This window comes from Plutella xylostella, chromosome 13 (assembly GCF_932276165.1).
Source record: "Plutella xylostella chromosome 13, ilPluXylo3.1, whole genome shotgun sequence".
In the NCBI taxonomy this organism is placed as follows: Eukaryota; Metazoa; Arthropoda; class Insecta; order Lepidoptera; family Plutellidae; genus Plutella; species Plutella xylostella.
In genome coordinates, this window is record NC_063993.1 from 7,187,015 (window position 1) to 7,213,019 (window position 26,005).

Sequence of the window (26,005 nt, forward strand, 5' to 3'; positions counted from 1 at the left end):
ATTAATTAATTACCAAGATAGAAAAAAAATAAACATCAATCTTACTTAATCCGCTAGGGTTATACACTCTCATTTACCAGATTAGACAAATTCAATTGTGTTTTTCCTTTATCACTATTATGTGTCTACAATACAATAGATAATACAATAGGTTGGAAACGTATTAAACGTTTCCAACCTATTTGTAAATAATCTATTCTTAAATGAAAAGCTATAATTTCCCATTTAGACCGCAAACATTTGAAAAGTTCTTTAAATAGAAATAGAACTAATGCGTTCACTAGTTTCATATAATATATTTTTTCATACAGCGACACAAGAGCGACACTAAAAACATTTTTTTTATGAAAGTGATCGAATTGACATAATATTGGTGTCAAATTCTTCCGGATCACTACACAATAAAAAAACGATCGAATCGCACCGCGAAATGACAAGTGTCAAATTGTTCGTGCTACCGCCTCAGAGTGGGAGAAGAATACTCGTATAATTCATTTTTAACTCATTGCTCAAGGTTCCGCTCACGTAAGGACGTCGACATAAAAGTTCACGCCTGAAATTGGAAACTGCTCATGTGGTACTTGCGAGTTGCGAGGCAGCGAGGTAGAGCAAAGGGTAATGGGCGCTTAAGCCACGGAGAACATTTGAAGCATCTTAAGGGTTGTCTTTAAAATTGAAGTGTCCTGAACATGTAATACAATATTTACACATGTTTTTTAAAGTATGTCCTCAGTGCTTATTAAAAATAATGGACTGTAAATTGGATCAAATTTTATCAGTCATTTTTCCATTGCCTGGTGAGTGTACAATTGATATACTTAAAATGGTTTATTAGGTATGTATACTTTGATTAAATTAAATATATACACAGTGTTCGGTATTTTTTTTACGATATCTACATATTTATTGCCGATAGTCGATACCTATATCTACAATAAATATGTAACTGATGCTGAGGAGACATTGTGATTGTTTTATCAATAATGTCTGAATAATTACCTAATTAAAAATATTAATAAATACCTACCTATTCCTATTTTACTAATCTTAGAGCCTAAATAGTACCTATAGTACAATAATGCGATTAATAATTAACAAGTACACCTACAAAAGTTGAGCAAAACAAAAGAGCTCGCGACAATCTGGAGTCCTAGCATGGAATATGCGAGAGTACGTACCTCTACTCTACTTGTGAAAACAACCTAATGCCGGTAATGAGAAGCAAATACGACACGGCTCATGAAGCGACCAGACAAAACAAACCTTTATTGCCTTAGAAGTCGATACCTTTATTTATCGGTGTTTGTTTACAGGTAAGTTTAGAACAAGCAAATGGCATCTCGTCTTCACAGTTCGCCCTCGGCGAATTACTTTTAGGACCAACTCGGCCAAGTTGCGCGAAGTTGGCATTGAGTTATAGATTCCCAACAGCCTTCCCAATACTTGTTTGTTTTGTTCACTTTGATCGTAAACAGAGATATCCGCGTCGAGTGACGTGTTCGTAACTTTACCAATATATAAGTCGTAGGGCGAAGATACAATCCGTGTCGCGATAGAGATTCGCTGCTGATGGATAGCGGCAAATTGGACGCATGATTACTAAGCTGAATAAAGTTATGCTCTCGTTTCTGATAATTTATGTACATCATATTACATGTCACAACTCATCACGTCACCACTGCTGGGGTACGGGTCTCCTTCGAATGAAGGAAGGGTATAGGCCTAGTACACCACGTGGGCCTAGTGGGGGTTGGTGGATCGCAACGCAAGCAAGCTTATTGGATTGCCTATTTAATAGTCTTTTAAATACAACACCCATGTTTATTCCTATACCATAATATAATCTAATCTAGCTAACTGAATCATTCAGTCTATTTGAGTCTAATACATTGTATACATTCGTGAGCTAAGACGTCGTAATAATGTTAAGGACAATATACACGCATGCACTAGGCTCTGTGTCGTATTTACATTGTGTGCGGACATGTTTGTGCGATGTCTGGTGTGCAGTGAGCATGAATTGAGATAAGACATAAGACGCAGTGTTGTGTTTGCCCGCTACAGCAGCCCATTCTGCCTCTTTCTTGGTCTTGGTTATGGATAATCAGTAACAAATGAAAGACACGATGACATTTTGTTTGTACTTATTATACAAACATACAAGTTGTCTTTAGAAATCCCTGTAAAAATATAGAAATTAATTCTTAAGCTTCCCGCGCTTAACAGTAACTTCGGAAGGTTTAAAAACAATTGCATTATAATTATATCGCGACAAAGTGATCATCATAACAAAGAAGCATCAATAAAGCCGTAAAGCTGTCGTAAACAACATGGCCAAGTAGCCGTAGCAGAGCCTAATTGATTGTTGTAACTTTTTAGATTGAAAATGTTGTTACAACTCACGATGACGCAGCAAATTTTCTTTGACACGCCTTCGTCTCACTTACGCAAGCGTGATAGATTCCCTCAGTGTCTCTATTTACACACTGGCGACATAAAAGTTCCACTCGCGTTCATAAAATGCAAGAATGTTACCTTCTGTATTTGATGGCGCGCGTAAGTGGGTCAAGATTTTGTACAGAAGGTACTGTATGCGTGCTGGTATCTAAGGTCTCGATTCAGATGAAGGGCTGATAGCATCCTCGTATAAAAAAAGGTCGTAACTAGGCCGCCCCGTGCCCCAGAGAGCCGCGTCCCATCACCTCCGCCCGGTTTATAGACGTGTCCCAAACCGCAATTTATGACCGACCCTGCATTTAGCCCACTTTCAAATTAATTACGACGTAGATTACTTTTATTTGACATTTTTGTTTATTTTTTGTTTTCCTACTAACGCTTTCGGTTGCTACTGGAGCTTAGGTAACTTAGATAAGTACCTATTAAGGTAAGATTGGTATGCGATAGTTTGATAATAGACCAGCATAACCATAAAATGTATTCAATTTTATAAAATCCAAGACCAGAGCAACCTCATACATATTAAAATTCATACGTATTCATAGGTGGTTTACCTACACACTTACAACTTCTGCTATTCTACTGAACTGTATTGTGTTTCAAATAATAACAAGTAATAGCCATAATAATGCAAAGCCGCGGCATTGTTAACTAAACCTCAAGTTACACATAAAAGTAAAGGAGCTTTTAGAGGTAATTTCGCAGTAATAGTTTCTCACGTTCCGAGCCACGTGTAAGCCCTTCGGAAGACAGATTTAAGCCGAAACTAAAAGCTTTGGTAGCGTTTTATTAAGACACAAGCGCTTTCCCGCCAGCAACTGTTCACTTTTGGTAAGAAACTGTAAGAAGTTGTACTCTTACGAATTGGTTTTTCGTGATCATCGGATATCATTGAAGTATGAAACTTCACAACCAATGCTTTATTTATTTTTTTAAGTATATTTCTTTGGTTAATTTCGGTCTATACAATTTTTTTTCCATGTTTTATAAGAGTATAATAAACTTTGATGGGTAAAGTCCGAATTTGGATTTGATGAATCGGAGCATTGTGCAGATAAACCTGACCCCCCTCAGAAGCATTGTTAGTATGAGAGGGGGGTCAGGTTTCTCTGCACCTGACCGTACGAGCTTGCCCAGGCTCTCATCAGAGATCTGACTAGTGTGTAAGCAATATCCAAATTAGATCCGAGTTTCATAGATCCATATTTTCACAGTGGAAACCGCTCTAAGTCTTATAAATACGGGTTTCTGTCTCTGGATTTAGCCAACGCAAACAACTCCAATACTTGGTAGTATTTGGACTTAATGATAGTTTCACGACTTTATCACATCGTATAAAGACCACCTCGCTAAAGTACTTACAACTTTTCATCTATGTCCTCTCAACCAACGGATGGAAGTAGTTTTAAGGAACCTCATACGGATTATAAGTCGCCCCGGGAGGTATGTATGTAGATTTTTTATTATTCTTTATATTCTTGCTAATATTTAAGACTATACAGGGTGTTGCAAAATTGGTATACTAAGCCGAAACCTACATGTGCAGCATGGTATATCTAAGCCCGAATCTGAAATCAGAATTTGGAAATTCGCGAAAAATTATATTTGTATAATTATTAATTATATTTCTGAAAGATCAGCTCGCCTGTTCAGAAGTAATAAACCCATTTTTTATGTTTTCCAATTCAGTGTGTCAGGATTAGGGTTTTAGAAAAAGGTACGAGTATAGCTAAAGATAGCGTAGCACTTATAAATAAAGAGTGCGTATTCGGTCCTTGAGCAGTCCGGGTCAATCCGGTGGACATTAGGCGGCGCGGCACGTCTGTACAACCCGGCCCGGGAGGCGCTGCGGGCGTCGGGAGAAATAAATCGAAACTTTACTCGCTCCAACCGACCTATGCAATTATGCATGCCTGGTAGCTGGTGGTGGTAGCACGAGGTTCCTTATTATTTTAATCATTATTATTTAAATCTTCATCGTCATCATCACGAACTGATAGGTTGCCGGGGCACGGGTCTCCGTCCAATGAAGGGTTTAGGCCTAGTCCACCACGCTGGCTGAGTGCGGGTTGGTGGACAAATCTTTATAACACAAATATTACAAAATGACACATCTTATTAGGTATATAATATTTATGTTTATTTAAATATTTTTTCTGCACTTAGTCGATTTTACCGAAAAGGTTGAATAAAAATTGCAATTAAAAAACTATAAAGTACAGACTTTTATACCGAAATAAAATAAGCGAAAATGTTCAGAGTGCCTAAATGGACAATTAACTAATCTGAGTTTCTTTAAATGTGGTCATAGTCTGACGTCAGTAATGAAACCACGAACAAAAACTAACTTCGTCCGAGGTAAGTCTGTTATTACAAAAGCCAGAAGGAAGAAAGAAAAAGCTAGTCTGTTGACAATGTACCAGCTGGAGAGAAGTGAGAACAATGCCCGACCATCCGAGCGGAAAAGAACTCTTTTAAACTTATTTAAAGTTTTTGTGACGTGACTGCGAAAACAAAAACTCATTTTCCCACTCTTTACTTGTCGCATAATAACAGGCCTCTCCTAAATAACATTTCGATCAGATTTATGCGTAACTGTAGCCTGCCTAAACGTAATATCAGTTTCATTTCCAATGATAAAATGCAATTAAATTCTGCTAAAGTGTCATTTCACAAAGCTCGACTAAATTAGACCACAAAACAAATTAATCTTTAGTTGCACAATTATCAGCATCGCCATGACGCAACGTTGGCCTAATTTCATTATTAAACCTGATTAAATGCTGAAATAGATTACTAGTTCCCGAGATTAACATAATTATAATGTTAAAAAAATAATTTCATTTCATTATAATTATTCACAACCACATCTACCTATTAAAGTGTTAATAAAACCAAACTCGATAAACTATTAACAACGTGAGAATGTAATTACGTAGCGAAAGTTTATGTAAAACGAAGCAATATCAAACAATAAATTGGAGCGAACAATCTAGTATCGGGTGGGCCACAAAACATGCTTGCAAATAAGTAGTGGCAAGTTAAAGTCCGTTCAGAACACATGTTTCTGTTGGAGGTTGTTGGGCGGTTTGTAGGAGCGCCTTGTCCCCGCCATAACTCGGTACCAACCGCAGCGCGATATTAAAACTATAAAGTGCGGTGAGTCCGTGAACGAACGATTCCGCCCGCCTTTAACCACCATTGCCGGTATTCGAACTTACCCCAAGGTGCCGTACTAAGTAGTTTCATTACACTACAACTTTACCACGCTGTAGGCTGCTGGGGTCTTAGTGTGCAGAGCGGAGCTTAGTATAATTATTAGCAGCTATAATAAAATAATGTTAATAAAGACTGTAAAAAATTAAAACCTAGCTTTGTCGATGAAATACCTAGGGCAGAAATGTATTCTCTACACAGAATAAAAACGATAGGCTACACCAGCACTCAGCAGTCTTTTGTGTGTTGCTCAGAATGCTCCTTTTCTCTGCATTGTATTTTGCATTCCCTTGAGAGAGTTCTTCATCGAGGGGCGCTTAAATCTTACTTACTCCTCAATAGCGTTCACACGTAGCGGAATTTAATAACAAAAGCAGATAACAGTGATACGTATTCTAAGCAGTAGGTGGGAGCTCCGTGCGTGTTTATGGGCGCTCCTCGGGGTCGCGGCGCCCCACGCTTCAGGGATACAGATCGGCATAAAGACAGTCTCTTTATGCCACATCCTGCGACCGTAACTCACTCAAATACGTATCTTGAGAGACGTATGAGGTACGCAGTCGTAAAGAGCCGACACGATCCTCGTATGGAAATAATCAGCAAGATATTGGCATTTGCAATGCGGTATTGAACTGGGTGTGTGCGTCATTGTTTAGAATTATTTTTGAGTATTTTACTCCAGAAATGTTTTGCTGTTTCTTAGCGAGAGTTAGGGGCTTGCCAAGTTAGAATAGTATCAATAGCTGATTACCCAGTAGCCACCGAAATAAGGTATGAAAAATCCTGAAAAAGCTTTGTAAATTCTACCATTTTCCTAAGTCGTATACTACTTTTACAACAGATTTTAGATAACAAAGGAGTATAGTAAAATTTGTTAATAAAACAAAAACAATACATCATTAACTTGGACAAAAATACTTAATCCGCGGCATAATTCCTCCAAACGACGAGCCGGCACAGATCGCGAGTTGCACAACTTTACACAACGGGACAGAGCGGGATGAAACTTTAGCCAACAATTATTCTTTTAATTAGTCTTTTTTTTTGTTGTGATCTTTGTATCATAATTAAGAAAAGGTGACTTATAAAATATTCTTTATAACTTTCATTTTCTGAGTTTTTTTCTCTGAATGAAAACAAGCTGTAAACCCGTAGTAGATGGAAAGCTCCCGACAAAAAAGGACAAAGTGAAGGGCGTCGTTCGAACTCCTTTCATGACAAACAGCAATAGCTGCGGCAGCACGGCTGAATGTCGTTGACTTACAACAAACATCACCTTGCTACATACCTTTGTAGTTCGAACCCCCCAATCCTGTCCGTAAGCCAGCGCTGCAAAGTCTAGTTTTGTTTGTAACAACAGCTCACCGAGTTACTTGAACTAACGTGAAGGCGGCATACACAGCCGGGGCAAAAACTTTTCACACTCCAGCACCTGAAGTTTGCAATAATCCATGACTTCTGAATGCTAACGTGAGTCAGACTTTAGTTAGCAGATTAAACTTTAACAAGCTTCTTTGTTAAAAATATCTTCACTTAAGATTACAGTTGTGAAGTTAGATTCAAGATTTCTTTCTTGGATATTATTCCTATGAATGTTCTCATTGGAATAAATTGCACAACTGGATACAACTGAATATAGAGTAAAGTTCCTATGTAAATGCTTAGTCGATACCAAGAGCGCATATATCGTGGGAGGTGTAGAGAGTGGCAAGCACAGTCTATCAGCGCGCGGCGCGAGCGTGACGCTCCTACAGGTGACGTCACCTCATCAAATCCTTCCATTAGGCGCTGTATACACAGTGAGCTCGCAAATCTTGAGATGTTGAGTCACGAAAATGCCCCATGAATATGCGATGCCACAGACCGTACACACTCTTTCCATTTAGAGGGCGTAATGAAAACTCACGCACTCGCCTTATTTGCCACTCCACCATCAAATATTTAATAGGAATTCCAACGCACTCCGACACCAAAATGCTTTTTTTTTTCGTTTCTTTTTTAAGGTATTATGTTTTTATGATTCTCAAGGTGTCTGTATTTTTGCAACACTGGAATAAATGTATTTACAGTGAAAGCTTTCAAAAGTATTATCATGCCAAGCATAGCGTCTGCCCGCGATCTCGCTAAACCTTTCAAACGTTGTTTCATGGAAGTCTTTTGCCAAAAAAAAGGTGCTTGAACTCTAATTAAATAACAAATTAATCCAGATAAAAATCATACTATACCGTTTTAAATAACTATATTAATTAAATCATAGTATACTTTGTAAAATCTGTAGCTTCTGAGCTTATTCGTTACACACATAAATCGACATACACATAAATCGTTTCCCTTTATAATACTAGTCTAGAGGTATTAATTAATGTATAATATTAGTATGCATAGTAGAATGAAAATTGATAGACGTATATCTACGTGATGATAATTACAGATTAGTGTAGCTACTGTACAGGGATTATGTAATTACTTGGGAAGTTGGGAATAATTATGCTGCTTGTAGCCCAATATTAAAACATCAGTTATTTTTCTACAAAACAGTGCTATCAATAAATTAATTGAGCAATTATAATAATGATTACATTCTTTATTGCACAAAATAAATTGGTACAACCGGGTCAATCAATAAGAGAAACACCGTATTCTGTACAATAACGATGCAAATTTAATATAATATGAGCTGGTCCCTGATAAATAGGTCGGGAAGATATAATCCCCACGTTGCTCGTATTAATTAGTGAACCTGCTCCAATATAGAAACTACTATATCTACCTTAAAAGTACACAAAAGTTAACGATGAAATTCCTTAATCCCACTTTATTTTCGATGGTTCGGGCAATCTATTAATAGAGTAGATTATACATGTTCATAAAAACATTTTGTATTTGTACGATGACTAAACACTTTTGACTTTGAATAGCTACACCTTGAATTAAAATTATCATTTTGAAAAATGTTAGCCGTATTATACCGTAGCGAAGTGGTTCCGAATTTACACGTACTCACAAGATAACTGTGACACTCGTATCAACGTTATTCTGACGTCGTTATAGTGGTACCATATTATGACGTACTGCTCTCATTAAAATATTTATCAGATACCGGACAGCGTTGCAGATCGACAACGGAACAGTATGAGCGGAGGCACGTCGCTTTTTCCGCCGTGATACTGAAATTACGTCAATCCGTTTCAATATTTTCGTCGTCTGTGTACCTGTGCCGGCAGCTGAGCCTGTGTCAACACGGCTCGCGAGCCGGCACGGTGACAGCACCAAAAACACGAATCCCATTTAGCGCTGCAGCGCTGGCGTCGCAGCTCTCTACAGGAAGCGTGATTTGTATTTGCCATTCGCCAGTTTTTCCGCCGGCCGGATGCAGCGCTGTATAGCTAACGAACCATCCTGAGAGTCGTTCGACCGAAATATTTATACGTATCATTTGTTTCACGTTCGACTATTTACTGTAATAACCCTCACTTTTGGAGCCGGCCATGCATATATTTTTCAGTTTTGTATCGTTATTGGTGGGTAGATTTACAGTTTTGGAAGTATGAAACATTATTTTTCCCCTTCCTTCATTGGAAGGAGACCCGTGCCCCAGCAGTGGGGACGTAATGGGTCGTGATGATGTCAACTCAACATACAACTAAGTATTATTTTAACAATAGGAATTAATGATACAAAGCTTTATAGTAGGTATACATATAGTCCCACACTGATAAATAGTAAATGGCTCGTGTAAAACTTAATTCAGAAATAATAATACTTTATTTTCATTTCATGACTAACGTAGATATTTTCAATTAAACCTGGAGCTAATTTTGACATAGCCTTTCACAATCCAAAAAACAGTAGGTTATGATTGATTCACATCTGCGATTTTCCCATGAATACTCAAAAGTAAAGTGGTAAAATTTATTCAATGAAAAACATAGGCTCTATCAGAGCGCCGATTCCCTGAGTTTAAATTCAGTGGGCACATTTCCCGACCAAAGTGTTGAGCCTTAGCCGAGGCATTGAATCAGTAAATACGCCCCGCTCCGGGTTTCATCCCGCGAACTTAGCTCAGAATTGCCACGAAAAAAGCAGGTATTTTAAAATGCCTCGCATGCACACGACCGTTGTAGGTGGCTGAATGCCAAATGAGTTTTGTGATGGAGTCTCCGGCTAAACTGGCTGCCAGTGAGCATGTGTCTAACTTTTAAAAACTCCTCCCAGTTTGATTGTATATGCCTAAACTTGTTGGAAACTTTAAAAGAAAATTTATCCTCCTGATAAATTCAAAACACAACTCGTAAAAATTCGGAACGCCGCCGACCGAAAGTTCCAACTGTAAAATACAGACGCCAAAGGCTACCGTAACGGGCGAGTTTGTTGCGAAACCTGACTATGCTTATTGGATTTCAGACCGTAATCTTTACTGTTCACTTCAGCTCACCTTGCACTATTGATATTGAAGACGGATAGTGCAGATCAAAGCTCATGAACTTAGGTAAGTACATAGAGTTCAATTTGTAACGTTGAATATTATTGTCATTGTAAACAGACGTACAAACTTAACACTAGCTATTCATCATCAACATTCAACTACAAGTGCTTGGTAAACCTACGAACGTAGTGTACAAAAACACTTATGAAGTTATCATAATATGTACAAATTCATCTGCACACTCACCCGCCCGCCCGTAATGGCACAAAGTACTCGTTGGTAAATTGCCCCCTAATTAAATTTACACGTGTTTATACTGGAACAACTCAGCCGTGTTTGGCTCAACATTCAGTTATTCAACAGAAACATTTCAATATGGGAATGTGTTGCATACTGGGCTGTGCATGGCAGGCGCGGATCCAGACCTTAAAATAGGTGATGGGCAAGTCAAAAACCCGACCAACAATTTTCTTTTAATTTCATCATTTATGTACGGTGGCCTGCGCCTAAAAGTATCCATGCGAAGTTTTTAAAATAGCGATCTCAAGCTCACATGCTGCTCAAGCACATCCACATTAACACCACTGCTACACATATCAAACACAACACGTCCCCGGATTTATAACAGATGTAGCTGGTCCCTTCATCATCAGGGATCGCATCTACTACTATCCGTGATTTTTTTCATATTTTTTGGATTTAGCCAACAGGGTAGGTGGGGACCATTTAGGTCTAACGAAAAATAGCACTTCAAAGCTTAATATTTCGTAAACCAATCACTGAATCAAAAAACGGTTTGAGCTTACTTTGTCGGGGCCGTAAATTTGTATAGGTATTTATGCGGAATATCAGCTTGATATATTTATGCGTGTCTGAGAAAAACGGTGGTAGTGACAAACAGACAGACGGACAAAATCCTAAACAAGGTGGTTTTGCGTCACCTTGAGGTATTGATAGGATTGATAGGTAGCAGATTTTTGTGTATATGTTGGTATTGATCATAACGCAATTTTTCCTTTTCAAAAGCCCTCTGGATCAATAAATAGTTATTTATTTATTAAATAAGGAACACCAGCAGTTAACACAACAGACATAACAGTAAATTTTACATTTCAATTCTGAAAAAACAGGTTATGAAATTTTTAACCGAAAAACGTTTGTGCTAACGGCAAAACTTACTAAGTATACAGGTATAAAACTAGACTAAATTCTCATTTAATAGGGAATATGCATGTGTTTGTCTTTTTATTCGATAATTTTACATCACTTTATTATAGGTCAAAAAATTGAACGCCAAAAATAGTAATTTAAGGTATTTTAAATAAAGTTAAAAAGAGGATGGGCGTTTTGGGACATATAATGTCCAGTCATACATCGATCGTTGGATAGCTCTTTTCAAGTGCGCAAAAATATTATGACGAAAAATCCGTATAATTTAATATTATTTATAAGTCTTTTTCAGCGACATTGCACTCTCTCGATGACAGTTAGGGTGTAATACACGTAATATTAAAATGAGAGAAATTACTTTCAACTGGTTTTATTTACTGAGTTAATAAACAAATATAATATTATTATGAATGATGATCATTTGTTTAAAAAAATCTATGAATAAAATCAGTTCTATGAGCATAGATTATTCTGAGAATGACATACTTATGAAAACCTTTTACGTCACATCCGCCCTAAGAAAATTCGTATTGTTTCTAAAGTTTGAATTTATTGCAGTTTTTTTCTACTTTTCAACAATTATTTACGTGCTCAAAAATAAATTATATCAAAAATATTGATGGAGGCATAATTTTGTAATAACAAAGTTTATTAAAAATAATGTTTGAACTTTATTTGAATCACATGCATATTCCCTATGTGGCTAATTTTATCTTTATAGGTTACCTACAGCTATTTCATTAAAAGTCTACTTATGAGCAATAAAAAAGTTACACTTACAAAATGTCGACACTAATTTAAAAAAAAACATTTCTTTTCTTAAAGTTTTTTATAATAATACAGTTTATTATAAAAACTATATGGATTATTGGGGTCAAACTAGTCACGTTGTACTTATACGTAAGTAGTGACATTTGCTGTTAGCCGAAACTCACTCTTGGCATGACCGAAAATTTTATGGTTTTTGAATTCTTCACAACTATCCAGAGGGCTTCCGAGGTGGAAAAAAAAAATTTAGCATAACCAGAAATCATCACCATCAGCATCATTATAAAAAACAATGATACGAAAATTATAAAATAACGAAATTATTATATTGAAATCCCGTGGTGTGATATGGCAAGGAATTTAGGTGATGGGCATGCCCATCTTGCCCATATGGGTGGATCCGCGCGTGGTGCATGGTTTTGTAAATGCAAATAAACTGGGTTTCTATAGGTAATCCTTGGATCTCTCGAGAAAGATATAAATCTTTTAAGTTAAACAAATAACGAGTTAAGGAGAACAATTTGCCATTTTACGTCTCTGCAACGTAATATTATAGTTTCAAATGGAAGGCCCTAAAAAGTACAATTATATTAATATTCTGAAATTAAATCTCACATGGTGATATTAGTATTCCCACCACAAATGTTTATCACATCAATGATTTCACAATTATTTTGTTACCTACTATTATTTAACGTCTAACATATTCACAAACCTACATACAACCATAGATACTAAGCCAATATAAACATAATTAGTCTCCAGATTTACAATTTAAAGTGTAGCGTACTAATTGGACGGGGTAAGATTGACTGCCCCGGGGGATGCCGCGTTGCCATTAAGGATGAGACTAATTACTTAATCGAGCCATACGTATTGAGTTACTCACCTGTCTCTATTGAACTGTTAATATTTCAGTACTTTATGTAATTAATTTAACTAGAATCACGACCTGTTTTGTTTGGTGTCAGTGATCTATGAGGTCCTCTTTATATTATCATTGTGAAATATACTTTTTAATAAGATAAATTATTAGCACCTCGTCGTGTTACATTTCTTTTTCAACACAGCGTTCTAAAGTTAACAAAATATATCGTGTGATTTGAAGATGTCACAACTTTAAACTCTCTGTAAACTTACGGCAGTAACCAGTTATCTTTAATAATGATGTTTGACTTATCTAACTCTCACAAATATTTTCTGTTCTTAAATGTTATATGTTCTGTTCTCTAACACCCGTTCGAAGACAATGGACAACATTTCATTTTCTTTACCCTATATTTTTATTAGCTATTCGGAAAGGTTATTAAAAATTAGAGGACCCGTATTTTTTTATTTTGTATATACATAAATTTTTTCATGTTATTTTTAACTTTAAAGTTAATTATTTTAAAACCGGAAGTGACGTCACATATTAGGCTCAATTTTTATTTTTGTCTTTTGCAATAGTCTCGAAAAAAAACATAAATGACACTGACAAGTGACATTTAAATTTTGTTTACATGCCAACCAACAAATGGGTCATTTTCAAATGACATTGATATTTTTGATGATACCAAGTACTTTATCATGTAAAAAAATAAGCAGAAGCATTTTCAGAAGCATTTTTTCAGCTGTGTAGGCGGTGGCATGCTCTGGGACATATTATATAGAGGTCATCTTTTAATACGTACTAACCATTTTAAATGATAAATAAAAAAAAATAGTCAGAAAGTGTCAGAACAGAATTTATGAAAATGACTCAAATAAACAACAACGTCTCGATAAAACGTCAACGTCAATCAAAAATGAAAGCGACAGTTACTTTGTTTTCAAATCTATAGGCTTTGATCATCAAAATGCATCGCACCTGATGCATGACGTCATCAGCACTTTTTTACTATTTCATGAATTTCTCGAAAATGATACATCCAAAAAATACAAAAACATTTTTTTTGTGGTCTTTAGAGCTAAATCTCGAAATGGTTTTCGATTTATAGCAGCTTTAGTTTTTTGAAATGTTGTCCATTTACATGTGTGGTGTAAAACACTGACATTTTCACGAAAAAGTGCCATAACTATTTAGAATTTAATGCTGGCACTTACTAGGGTCGTCGATAGACAACTACGATTGACTAGGTTTAATACTTTATTACTTGATACTTTATTTCTAACAGACTTACACGACCATATCTTACTTAAAGTAACATCTGTAGTCTAGGTACTAATAAGTAACTACCTAAGACCCTATCACGGGCAACCTTCTTTGTTTTAGTCGAAAAACTTTTTCAATATGATGTAAGTAGGTAATCCTTTTTCGGATGGACGCAAATCAGGGGCCTTTTGGACAGTAGATCATTAGTAGACATAATCGTGTTCAATAAGAAAAGAAATACAAAAATCTGAATTCATGTACAGTGCATGCATAGATACCTACGAAACATGATTGATACCTTCCTTGAGTGTGTATGTACCAATTTATAATCTTCAACCATCGCAATTTTCCTCAAATTCCCTCAAGATTATTGCGAGTTAAGAGCGAGATGAGTTTTTTTAATGAAAAATAGCAATTTCTCTGATATTACATTACCCTACTTGACCTCTGTCCTTCAATTTAAAGTGAAGCAAAACGTGCCTTATGGTAGTTATGGTACTGATAAAATGGATGTAGTTATATTATCCATTACCAGCGAACATGTATTCTCGTATTGCATTTTTTTTTTAAATCTTCTTAATGCACATTTGCTGCCCATAAACACAAAGAATCAGAATTAAAACTCCAATTAGTTATCAAGCTATACCTTTTATTCCCACTGTTACCCACTTACTACTAGAATTTAATAACTATATAAAACGAAACCAAGGTTTCCTTCTCTACAATTTGATACTACATTCATTCATTCACAGCAATATTTAAAAACAGGGTCGGATTCCGTCCCATTTGTCTAGTTTGAAATCTCCACACAAGTGAGCACAGCGTGAAGATCACAACAAGAACTGATATTCTTGGAGGAAGTTACGGGCCAAGTGGGTCTCCTACTATATTCAGGGTCGTTGCAGTGATTAAGATTTGAGTTCAAAACCCAATTAAATGGATATTCATGTGTGAGCTTGGACTGTTGCCCACGTTGCGCGCTACGATCATATGACAACTTGTGCATGGATTTACGCAACTTATTTAGTAATCTTGCGTTCGCATTGGCATTGGTATGCCGATTCATTCATCAAACATTATTTAAAGCTTACCTTACTTACTTTAGTTCTACTTTAAACTATTGAGTAAAAAAATAATATAACAAAAACGATGACGCTAAATCGATAATGATAACACGATATACAATAGTGGCTCCTGGCTAAAACAGAGCTCCAAAGTTTTGGAAAAATGGCCGATTATCGTTTATCGGGGATGGTACATAAGTAATTCAATTTGGTATGGTTCAGGATAATTTCTTGCTTTATAGTTATTCAAAGTTATCGCTGTCTAATTTATTCATATTTATACGTTGAAACGCAGTAAAACTTTAAGAGCGCATCGACATCGACAGTGGCTGGTACATAGGTATGCTACATTATATAGGAAAGCCTTTCTTCAGCTAGGTATCATTAATAAAATATTTAGAAAATTACTTACCGGTGATAAAAAAACATCTGCCGATCGGATTCCCTTTATCTAAACTTTGTCCTCAATCACAATTGACACAAATATTGACTATTTTATAACTACAACATTGGACTAAAATATTTAATATTTTAACACTGAATTGAATTAGTTAGATAAATAAATCAATACATCGATTAACACTGTCGAATTGTTCTACATATAAGTAAATTAAACTATTAATATTTTATTAGTCACTACAAGTAATTATATATTTTTTCATCTAGTTTGAGTCCAATTATATTTCATTTCTAGTCTTCCCCGCGGTTACCTGTAACAAAGAATATAAATACTGTAATTAATTAACTTCCACGTCATACACATATAGACCAGAATAACGAATACGTATAATTAAATTATTAAGTATTGAAGTCATCAGTAAATTCTGATCTGACACATACTTACATACAATACATAATAATATTATGGTCACTACTGTTATCCCCTCGCTAAAACGGCAATAACAGCGCCAAAGAAACGCATCCTCGAGTACAATCTAAAAATGGCAGTTAAGAATCGAGACAAAGAGGTCATTGCACTTTCTGGTGAAATGTTAAGAAGGCAAAACGGGGCGGAATAAATCATAAAATATAATTTTGGTTAAGAGCGCAAAATATAGGTCAAATTGGGAAAATAATTTATATAACTAACCTATTGATTATTATATCATAACTAACAATTAAAATAAGTTATCTTTAAGAACAGAGTCACACACTAACATCAGGCAAAACATGACCTATAACGACTGAGGGGCCGAGCCATTGCCAGGTGTCTACTAAGTTCTCCGAAGACAGCTGGCATTGGCCCTGTCCTTGTTAAGTTTGTTGCCATTACTAATGTAAGTGTGACTCTGAAAACCATTAATTTAAAAAAAAAGGAAAAAAAAAAGAAAAAAAAAAAAAAAAAAATTCTTGTATAATGAGATACACGGCTGGGGGTTTTTAGTCGGTTAACGCCCGACACTACCTGGGTCCTCTTCCCAGGTGTCCATGTGGATTTTCCCCCAGCAGTGGAAAAAAAAAAGGGAAAAAAGAAAAAGAAAAAAAAAAAGATCAATATATATATAAAAGATAGAATATATATACCTATATATAAATGAAACTTCCTTACCGAGTAGAAAGTAGATAAAAGAATTAAAAACTATCTCATAAAAATTACCACTCTTCAAAAGGCACGGACATAAAGTCTGTGGAGTTATAACAATTTCTTAAAAAAAAAAAAAAAAAAGGGGTAGTCAGAGATGACTCGCAAGTGAGCCCACCCACTTTTCGCAGTATATTTGCACTACCGTGATAGGTCGCGACTGTCGCGAGCCGTATTGTCGTTTTTGAATGAGTACACTTAGGATACACATCTAGAATCTAGATTTTCAGGTTTCTTCACCGTAAGACTACGTGATATAATTGTTCTCAAAATTCCTTATTTGTAAAAAAAACACTGTTAGGAATACATCGCAGGATTCTAAAGGAGAGCCGAGACCTTATCCCTTACACCACCACGACTCTAAACTCTTATTGCTCTGGATAATTGTGCCGAATATTTAATTATGCATAGGTGCGTAATGTTGTTACTCGTATACGTAAAATTTCTGCTCTCGGACATTCAATCCACAACTGGTTTATTAAATTTCTTGAGACAAGATATAGTATACATATAATATATTAATAGTAAGTACATCTAAACTAAACTCATTAAAAAATTATCAGCCAGGCTGTGTAGATGGTCCGCAAGTACATAATGTACCTGCAGCGTTGAATTTCAATTGTGACTCACGGAAACTACAAGTGTAATCATTCAAGTTTATTTACATAATTTATATAATTTACAATTACAAACTAACCTATATATTATACAAACTAAACCTATGTACATAACTAAAACTATATGTAGAAGAGACCTTCTAAGCCTGGTCCCTGTGGGAGGGTTCCCAACACGCTGGCGACATTGCCCCGCTGGATCGCCAGACTCAGGCGCTGGCGGAGGTACGCCCCGGCTCGTTTGTCCCCTGAGACGTCTGCGAGCCGGGAAGAGATCTCTTTGACCAAACTTTTGGCATCCGGACCCCATGGCCCCATCGTTTCAACGCCAAACGGGAGAAATAGGTATGTGCTGTCGAGCGACCTGTATTTCTCCCGTTTCAGGTTTTCAGCAGTACCAGCCGCCGCTCCCGCCGCCCTGGATGTGTGTGGGACGTGTGACGCCGCCAGTGTGTCGACGCACGTGGCATCCCACACTAGCGACCTCCCGTGTGCCCAGGGAATGAGCGACATCCCGTCGGGCCTCTTGCTACAAGTTGAGACTTTAACACATAATACATGTTATAAATAAATATATAAATAAGAAACAGTCTTATGTAACGAATACTATACTATTATACATTACTATTAAGATATACCTATATAGATATTATAGATATTACACGCATACTCAGCATACTTCGTGTGAATACGAGTGCTAATTTCTTGAAGAAAGGAAATTACTTTCCACTTTTATGATTTATAAATACACGCATTTATCACGAATAGGATTGCATAGTTTCTCGTAAACATTTGCTTGTATTGTGAGGAAAACCTTGTGTATTTCAACAATGCTTTGCATTTCTCCGAACAATGCTAAAACATACGATTAATACGTAATACAAACACATACGTAAACATATAATAGTATGTTTCAAGCTGTAACAACGGCCTCATTTTACTACAGATATTTCAGGAAATTATCAGTGGGAAAGGGTAACCTCATTGGTCGATCGTTGCCCTAGGCCCCAAACGATCACACTGGACAGCCGTCAGAAATTTAATTAAAATTGAATTTAGTCCACGGAACCCAGAACCCCCATTAATTGTCCATGTTCACCTTAACTCGATTAAAGGTTTAATTATTATATTGAACCTTGATAAGAAACTGTTTCAGTGGAAATATTATAAAACACACACTCAGTATTAATGACGAGTAGTACTCAAAAATGTATACTTAAATAAAAAACATAAACCTATTAATTGGAATTCAGGTATTAAAAAACGATTTTGGAATTTTTATTCACGTACGTCATGTGCAGAGAAACCTGACCCCCCCCCCCCCCTCATAGTAACAATGTTTCCGAGAGGGGTCAGATTTTTCTGCCTCATACTACAAATAAATTAACTACCTAGTTACTTACGAATTGACAAGACAAACATGGCAATACTAAAGTAAAATGCGTACATAATATATCTAAAATCTAAGTAATATAATCTAACTCTATTAGATATTATGATTTAACAATTGACAGAAGATCGAATGAAGAGTTTCTTTGAATTTCAAAAGAATAGTGCTCGTTCTAATATCGATCAATCAGCCATCGACAAGAAAAACTAACACTTGATCGAAAACCACTCACTCCAATGACGAAAGATTGACCTAGCTGATTGAAAAGGGGCATTTATACGTACAACTTACACTCGCATACGGTAGGTTATACAGGGTGTCCCAAAAGTCAACGTCATCCCTTAAAGGGCTGATAGGTCAGCATGAGAGGCCAGAATATCACAATATGACTTTAGTAAAAACTCGATAATTTTAGAGATATTGACACTTTTATAAATTTGCTGAAAATCGACACCTTGGATCAGTTTTTTGCGTGCCGCCGGTACAAAAATCCATATTGATAGAATTTGTTTGGTGTTGCATCACCCTGTATAGCCCTGCTATTGATCGCAGTCAAAAAAAATATCGAGTAATGCTGTATGTTTAAAAAAAACACGGTTTTCAAAGTCATAAAAGGTAATCGTATTTTTTTATAAACAACTTTGACTCTACATACTGTAAAAAAAATATACCACGCAAACCTGGCACCTTATTTGAAAAGATTGCTCATTTAATGCAGTTTCCAAAATGGTATGAAACGTTGCAATTGTTTCAATTAACAAAAAAGTTATTGCTATTTTAGTACAAAACGACCTCGATGTAAAATTGTTTGAAGGAAATTTATCTGACTGAATTTATTAAGGGTAAGTCATGTTGGAATGAGTAAAAGTAAAATAGGTTTTTTTTTTTTTTTTTTTTTTTATTATTTATCATAACAAATCTTAGTTTTATAATACATTTTGCTAGCATATTTTAACCACTAAGGTTAGTATTAATGCTACACAGTCGTTAACAATTTAGAAAAATACACAGAGAGGTTAATGCGTTATAGGTACTAGTATTACTACATATAGACGTACAAACGTAATAATAATATTTTTAGGTATAGGTATGACTTTTGGTAAATACTCGTAGATACATAAGTAAGTATTTCAATTTTATTTATTCTAGTTTTAATCTTAATTTAAAAAAAAAAAAAAAAAAATCCAATACGAGTATCTATGTAGGTATAATATACCTAGTAGGCATATGAATACGGGAAAGGCACCGCTAAGCATGCATGTTCTCAATGAAGTATGATTTTAGTTTAGTTTTATAGTTCATAGGCGTGATCTTGTTTATCAACTCGATTGGCAATTTATTTATCAGTCGGGGCACAATGTACTCAGCGGTCCGCTCGCCGTACGTATTTTCGTAGGTGGTGGGGTCAGCCGTGGCAACATAGATGAAAAAACTTACCAAACTCTTATAAAACATATTTTGCGTTTTTTACACCTTATTTTAAAAAAAACAAACATTTATTGACTTTTATTTTTATTTCTCAAAATTATAACACCACCTTATTATATTAAGTACATAATCAGCAAAAAATAATACTCATTAATGGTCATAATCATAATTTTGAGAGTTTGTTTTTGTTTAACAATAACTTTAAAATAAATAACAAGTAATTAGAGATAATGTTAATGACAAACTGATCTGTCCCTTTTTTGAATACTGTGGATGTACAATGTACATGTGTAAGCGTTTTACTTGTACAATATCACACATTAGCACTACTCAGGAATGTACGTTACCATGCGCTACATTTATGGGGAATGTGTAGTTGCTATAGTCCACTTTTTTCGAGAAAGATACTCAAAATGCGTTTTTTTTAGTAACTGTGACAACCGGCCACACCACCTATTTTACTTTTACTCATTCCAACATGACTTACCCTTAATAAATTCAGTCAGATAAATTTCCTTCAAACAATTTTACATCAAGGTTGTTTTGTACTAAAATAGCAATAACTTTTTTGTTAATTGAAACAATAGCAACGTTTTATACCATTTTGGAAACTGCATTAAATGAGCAATCTTTTCAAATAAGGTGCCAGGTTTGCGTGGTATTTTTTTTTTACAGTATGTAGAGTCAAAGTTGTTTATAAAAAAATACGATTACCTTTTATGACTTTGAAAACCGTGTTTTTTTTAAACATACAGCATTACTCGATATTTTTTTTGACTGCGATCAATAGCAGGGCTATACAGGGTGATGCAACACCAAACAAATTCTAACAATATGGATTTTTGTACCGGCGGCACGCAAAAAACTGATCCAAGGTGTCGATTTTCAGCAAATTTATAAAAATGTCAATATCTCGAAAATTATCGAGTTTTTATTAAGGTCATATTGTGATATTCTGGCCTCTCATGAGCTGACCTATCAGCCCTTTAAGGGATGACGTTGACTTTTGGGACACCCTGTATAATTATGGAGCCATATCGCGAAGTGAAAACGAAATAACATTTACGAAGTAATTAGTGTCATACTTTTGTAAACCGATAATGGTGGTCAAAACAGGTTTAGAAGAAAAGTTTGGAAAAAAATTATGTTCATCAGAAAATTTTATATTTATACAATGAATAAAAACGTTTATTTTGACTTTGACTTAGTTCACTGTAGTAGGTACTGGGTACACTGTAGGTACTTGGCAGTGATTTAAGCGGTGGTAAGTATACAAATTAGAACGTATTCGACTGTTGTGTAGTCTAATACGAGACGTGGTGCTTCACCAAAGGGCTTATCCACAAGCTCAGAGTTGCTCAACGTGCTATGGAAAGGGCTATGTTAGGCGTGTCCCTGCGAGATAGGATTCGTAATGAAGAAATCCGCAGGAGAACTAAAGTTACCGACATAGCCAAAAGGATTAGCACGCTGAAGTGGCAATGGGCTGGCCACGTAGCCCGCAGAGCCGACGACCGCTGGAGTAGAAAGGTTCTGGAGTGGAGACCCCGTGTCGGCAAACGGCGTGTCGGTCGCCCCCCAACCCGTTGGTCTGATGATCTGCGGAAGGTAGCGGGAAGCCGCTGGATGCAGATGGCGGGTGACCGTTTGGGGTGGCGATCGTTAGGAGAGGCCTATGTCCAACAGTGGACTACAGAAGGCTGAGAGAGAGAGAGAGAGAGTAGTCTAATAAAATTACTACAAGTAGGTATGTGGGATTAGGGAAGTTTTTCCCTATCATCACAGGTATCTTAGTTTCACTTAAATTAATACTACATTTCGTATTGTTTATCAATGATAATTTTATAAAACTTATTTAGGTCCTACCTACAATGGTAGGCATTCTAATGTACCAATTTTAAATTAAGAAATATCAGAATTATTGACTACGTAAAATCTCATTTTATAAATTTGGGATATGAGAGTGGCAAAATTAAACTTTTTGCCTTCAGAATCACTACCATTATAATGTTTTTCTATGGACACAAAAAGTGGAACAAAAGATAAAAATAACTTGCCTTTATTTATTTATTCCATTGTTCTCTACAACCTCTAAACTCTTTGTATTGAGGGACACAAACAAAAACTATGCAGATAATATTTTCACAGACGCCGTGTAACACTCGTAATATTTTCCGGAACGAGCGAACAACAAGCAAAAGTTCATAAATAACTATGAGGTCCCTATTCAGAGAACATAACAAATATTTGTTGAAAACTCTAGTGTTGTGTAAAGCAAAGCGAACTGCACATAATCTGGGCGGGAGTCGGCGGGACCACTGCATTATTTACCGACGCGCGGCGGCTCGCGCCATTTACACCAAAAACAAATTGCGCAATAACCGACCAAATATATCTGTCAACTTTTCCTTAATGAAACTTTTTGCTAACAAAAGAAGAAGGACGACAGTCTCTACTCTCTACCGCGTTTCTATAACAAAGCTTCGTCTTTGATCAATTCAGTTTTTCACAACCTACTGTCATGTAAATCAAATATAAACCTACCGAGTTGAGGTGTTTATCGGTCCACCAACAAATATAACCGACAAATAATTATAACTATTTGATTGAAATAATAAAAGACATATAGTAGGTACACTTCATTTATTTTATGTACTACAGATAGCCTCTTTAAAAAAATTATAATTATGCTCCTAGTTTTATTTAATAACGACAAAAAAGATTGTTTTGTCTTGACGTACGGACACGAGTGAAATTTCCCTAAAAGAAATATCCATTGACTCACTGTTGAGCAGAGTATGCACAGTGCACACTAGTACAGTATTCAACGTTCTGAATAAATTGTGCATGTAAAACTTTATCGCCACATCCGTCAGTTCGCCTTAGGAATCGTTTACAAGTTACAGCTGAGGTTTTCAGTGCCATTTTGTGACTTGCATGGCTACTTCGTGGTTGTATAAGATCCAGCCTTGTGTATTAGGAAAGTTTAGGGCACGGAGCTTCTGTTTTTATAGCATTTAATTTTTTGCCCGACTAGGACGAAAGAAAAAGGCGGTTTATATGTATGGTCATTAAATTTGTTCTCTCATATTTATTTTGTAAATGTTTTGGTTTATCTACACAAAATCTTAGGTGTCACACTATTCATCCACCTATTCATAAGTACAATTCAATCATGAATGGATTTTATTTTAGTTTTACCCAACATAAATGCGCAAACTATAATATAACTAGTTGCTAATGTAGCAATATTCATATTTAAAATAAATACTTTCCAAGGCAATTATGTGTTAAGCCATAAACAGAGATTATGGGGTAAAACGGAACGAATGGATATGTAACTAGTTCTTGCAGTATTCAACTTAGATTGTAAAGCTCAAGCGCCTTAGCCTAAGCTGTATTAGTATATTGTTGTGTAATTAAGTGCATATACTCGCTACACAAATTCATATTATCCCATCGTTTATAATTTTAAAAGGAGTAAAAATTACCTACAACAAACTGTAGTTATGTACCAACTTATGATAGCGGGTTATTAATTTAATGCTTAATCGTATAGGGTGGATAAATTGTCGAAGTTGCAAAATATTTTATTTATTATTTATTTTTATTTATTGCATGGAAAACCAACAGCTTTATACTAATAACAAGTTAATCTTATTTAAACATAAATAGACGAAAAGCTAATTATAGGTTTTCGCATATGGAGACGATATAACAATAACAACACATACTCACCTAATAATAAATTCTACTTAGATTATACTTATGCTACTTATTTATTTGGTATCTATTACGTACTAAAGTTAGTTATAATATGTTTTCTAATAGAACATAAGCTGCCGCTAAAGAGGTCCACACTATTACTATTACACATCTGGTTAAAAGTATTACTAGCTCTTACTAAGAATGAATTTTGTCTGTAGTTGCTGTTACATTGAGGAATACTAAGAAGCGGTCTGTTACGCGTTCTTCGCCACGGAACTCTTAAACCAAGTTTACCTAGCAGATCCGGACAGTCAACGTAACCTCGAAATATTTTAATTAAATAAATTATATCGCTGATAAATATGTAGGTTTAGGTTCCTTACGCTCTGTCTTATATACATACAGTACCAATTTGCAAGTAGGTAGGTAAGTATATCAGGAATTTGTTAACTATATTCTGCTTATTTTATTTTTTACGAAGTAGGAAGACAACAATTCAATGGTTTTGTTTCGTTGTTCGAGATCTAAATTTATCTTCGGATCACGTGCGCCTCTGTGCTGCAGGGTTACACTAGCTTACGAAAAATAATATAACTGCATCATGGTGGAATTTTACCAAACGCCAAACGTATTTAGTCGCCTATCAAACGTCTGTCAGTAGTACGAAATTAATTTAAAAATTGATTTAAATATAATTTTAAACACCTACGTTTGCTAAAAGTGGCCCTAAACGTACGGATTGCACAACAGTTCTCTTTCGTTCTTTTTTGTAAAGCTAGAGTAAGACTCCTGGTGCGTGCCTCGACGCATCGCCCAGTGTGCGTGCTCCCTAACAGGCTAACAGCGGCCCGGTGTGCGCGAACCCTTATCAATCACCGTTGTTGTGGAACGCCGCCGCTGTGGACGACTCCTATCTAAAAGCAGACGTGATAACTCGGCCGATTCGAAACGTTGTATTTTATTATTTTTTTCCGTAAGAGAAGCCTATTTTCATTTTGAGATTATGATTTTTAAGAAATGGATTGAGTATGGACATTTGTTATTAATATTGATACAATAAAGTTAACTCGCAATACGCCAGCGTGGTGGACTAGGCCTAAAACCCTTCCTTCATTGGAAGGAGATCTGCGCCCCAGCAGTGGAGACGTGCTGGATTGTGATCTTGTGATGATTAATAAGGATAAAATATTTACCTAGAAGATGCATTTTTACTTTGAGTTGATTAAGAACTTAGATGGCTTGCATATTACATATTAGATTATTAAACAAAATTTTAGATTGGATGTAGTATATTGATAATATTACATTAAGAAGGGTAAAAATACAATATGATAGGGTAAGGACAAGGAATTTGTCAATACCATAGTAACTTATATTTACTAAAATACTCGTTAGTAATATCGCTAATATTTTCTTTCGGTCATGTCAGATTTGCCAGTTCTAACAATGCTTACGCAAACAGAAAATTTTTAAAAGCTATTTTCCACTTAATTCAGTAAACACAAGCTTCCTTTAAGGAGCTAAAACGACACTTAAAAGGAAACAATAGGTCCATTTTCCTTTTACGTTCAAAAATAAACAATAGGATTACATCTTTACGTTATAACAGTGCTTTTGTCAGGACAAGGAAAATGATTGAAGAATAAAAGCATTTACAACTAGATATAGTTATAAATATAGAACTTTAAACTTGGCCTGCGCCGGTTTCACAAGTGAAAATTTCGAGTTAAGCAAAGTATAATATGCATGCAGCACTGTGATTAGATAATTATTATTGATTAGTTAGATTTACTCAAATGATAAAATGGGTTGTTGGTTTTCATTTAGAAATTTGGTGACGTGCTCAAGTGGGTATAAAAGCCATTAGGCCCATTTATTTAAATATATATATTTTTTAAGTACCTACAGCTAAAAAAAATATAAATGAAATTGTGGAATAATCTGTGTTGCAATAAGTGTTCACCGACATTAATTTCAACTAGATTACTATAAAATTAATGTATAGTATGTGTACCGATCAAAACTAATCAATAAAAATCCTAAACTTA

At 35.6% G+C, this 26,005-nt stretch overlaps 1 protein-coding gene across 1 annotated transcript in view; it reads right to left on the bottom strand.

Annotated features, from left to right (window-relative positions):
* Positions 1 to 26,005, bottom strand: part of LOC105387609 (teneurin-a) — a 331,961-nt gene that overhangs the window by 300,853 nt on the left and 5,103 nt on the right. The window contains exon 2 of the mRNA XM_048624883.1: positions 15,648 to 15,945. The gene's annotated coding sequence lies outside the window, so the exon portion shown is untranslated. The remainder of the gene's footprint in view (positions 1 to 15,647; positions 15,946 to 26,005) is intronic.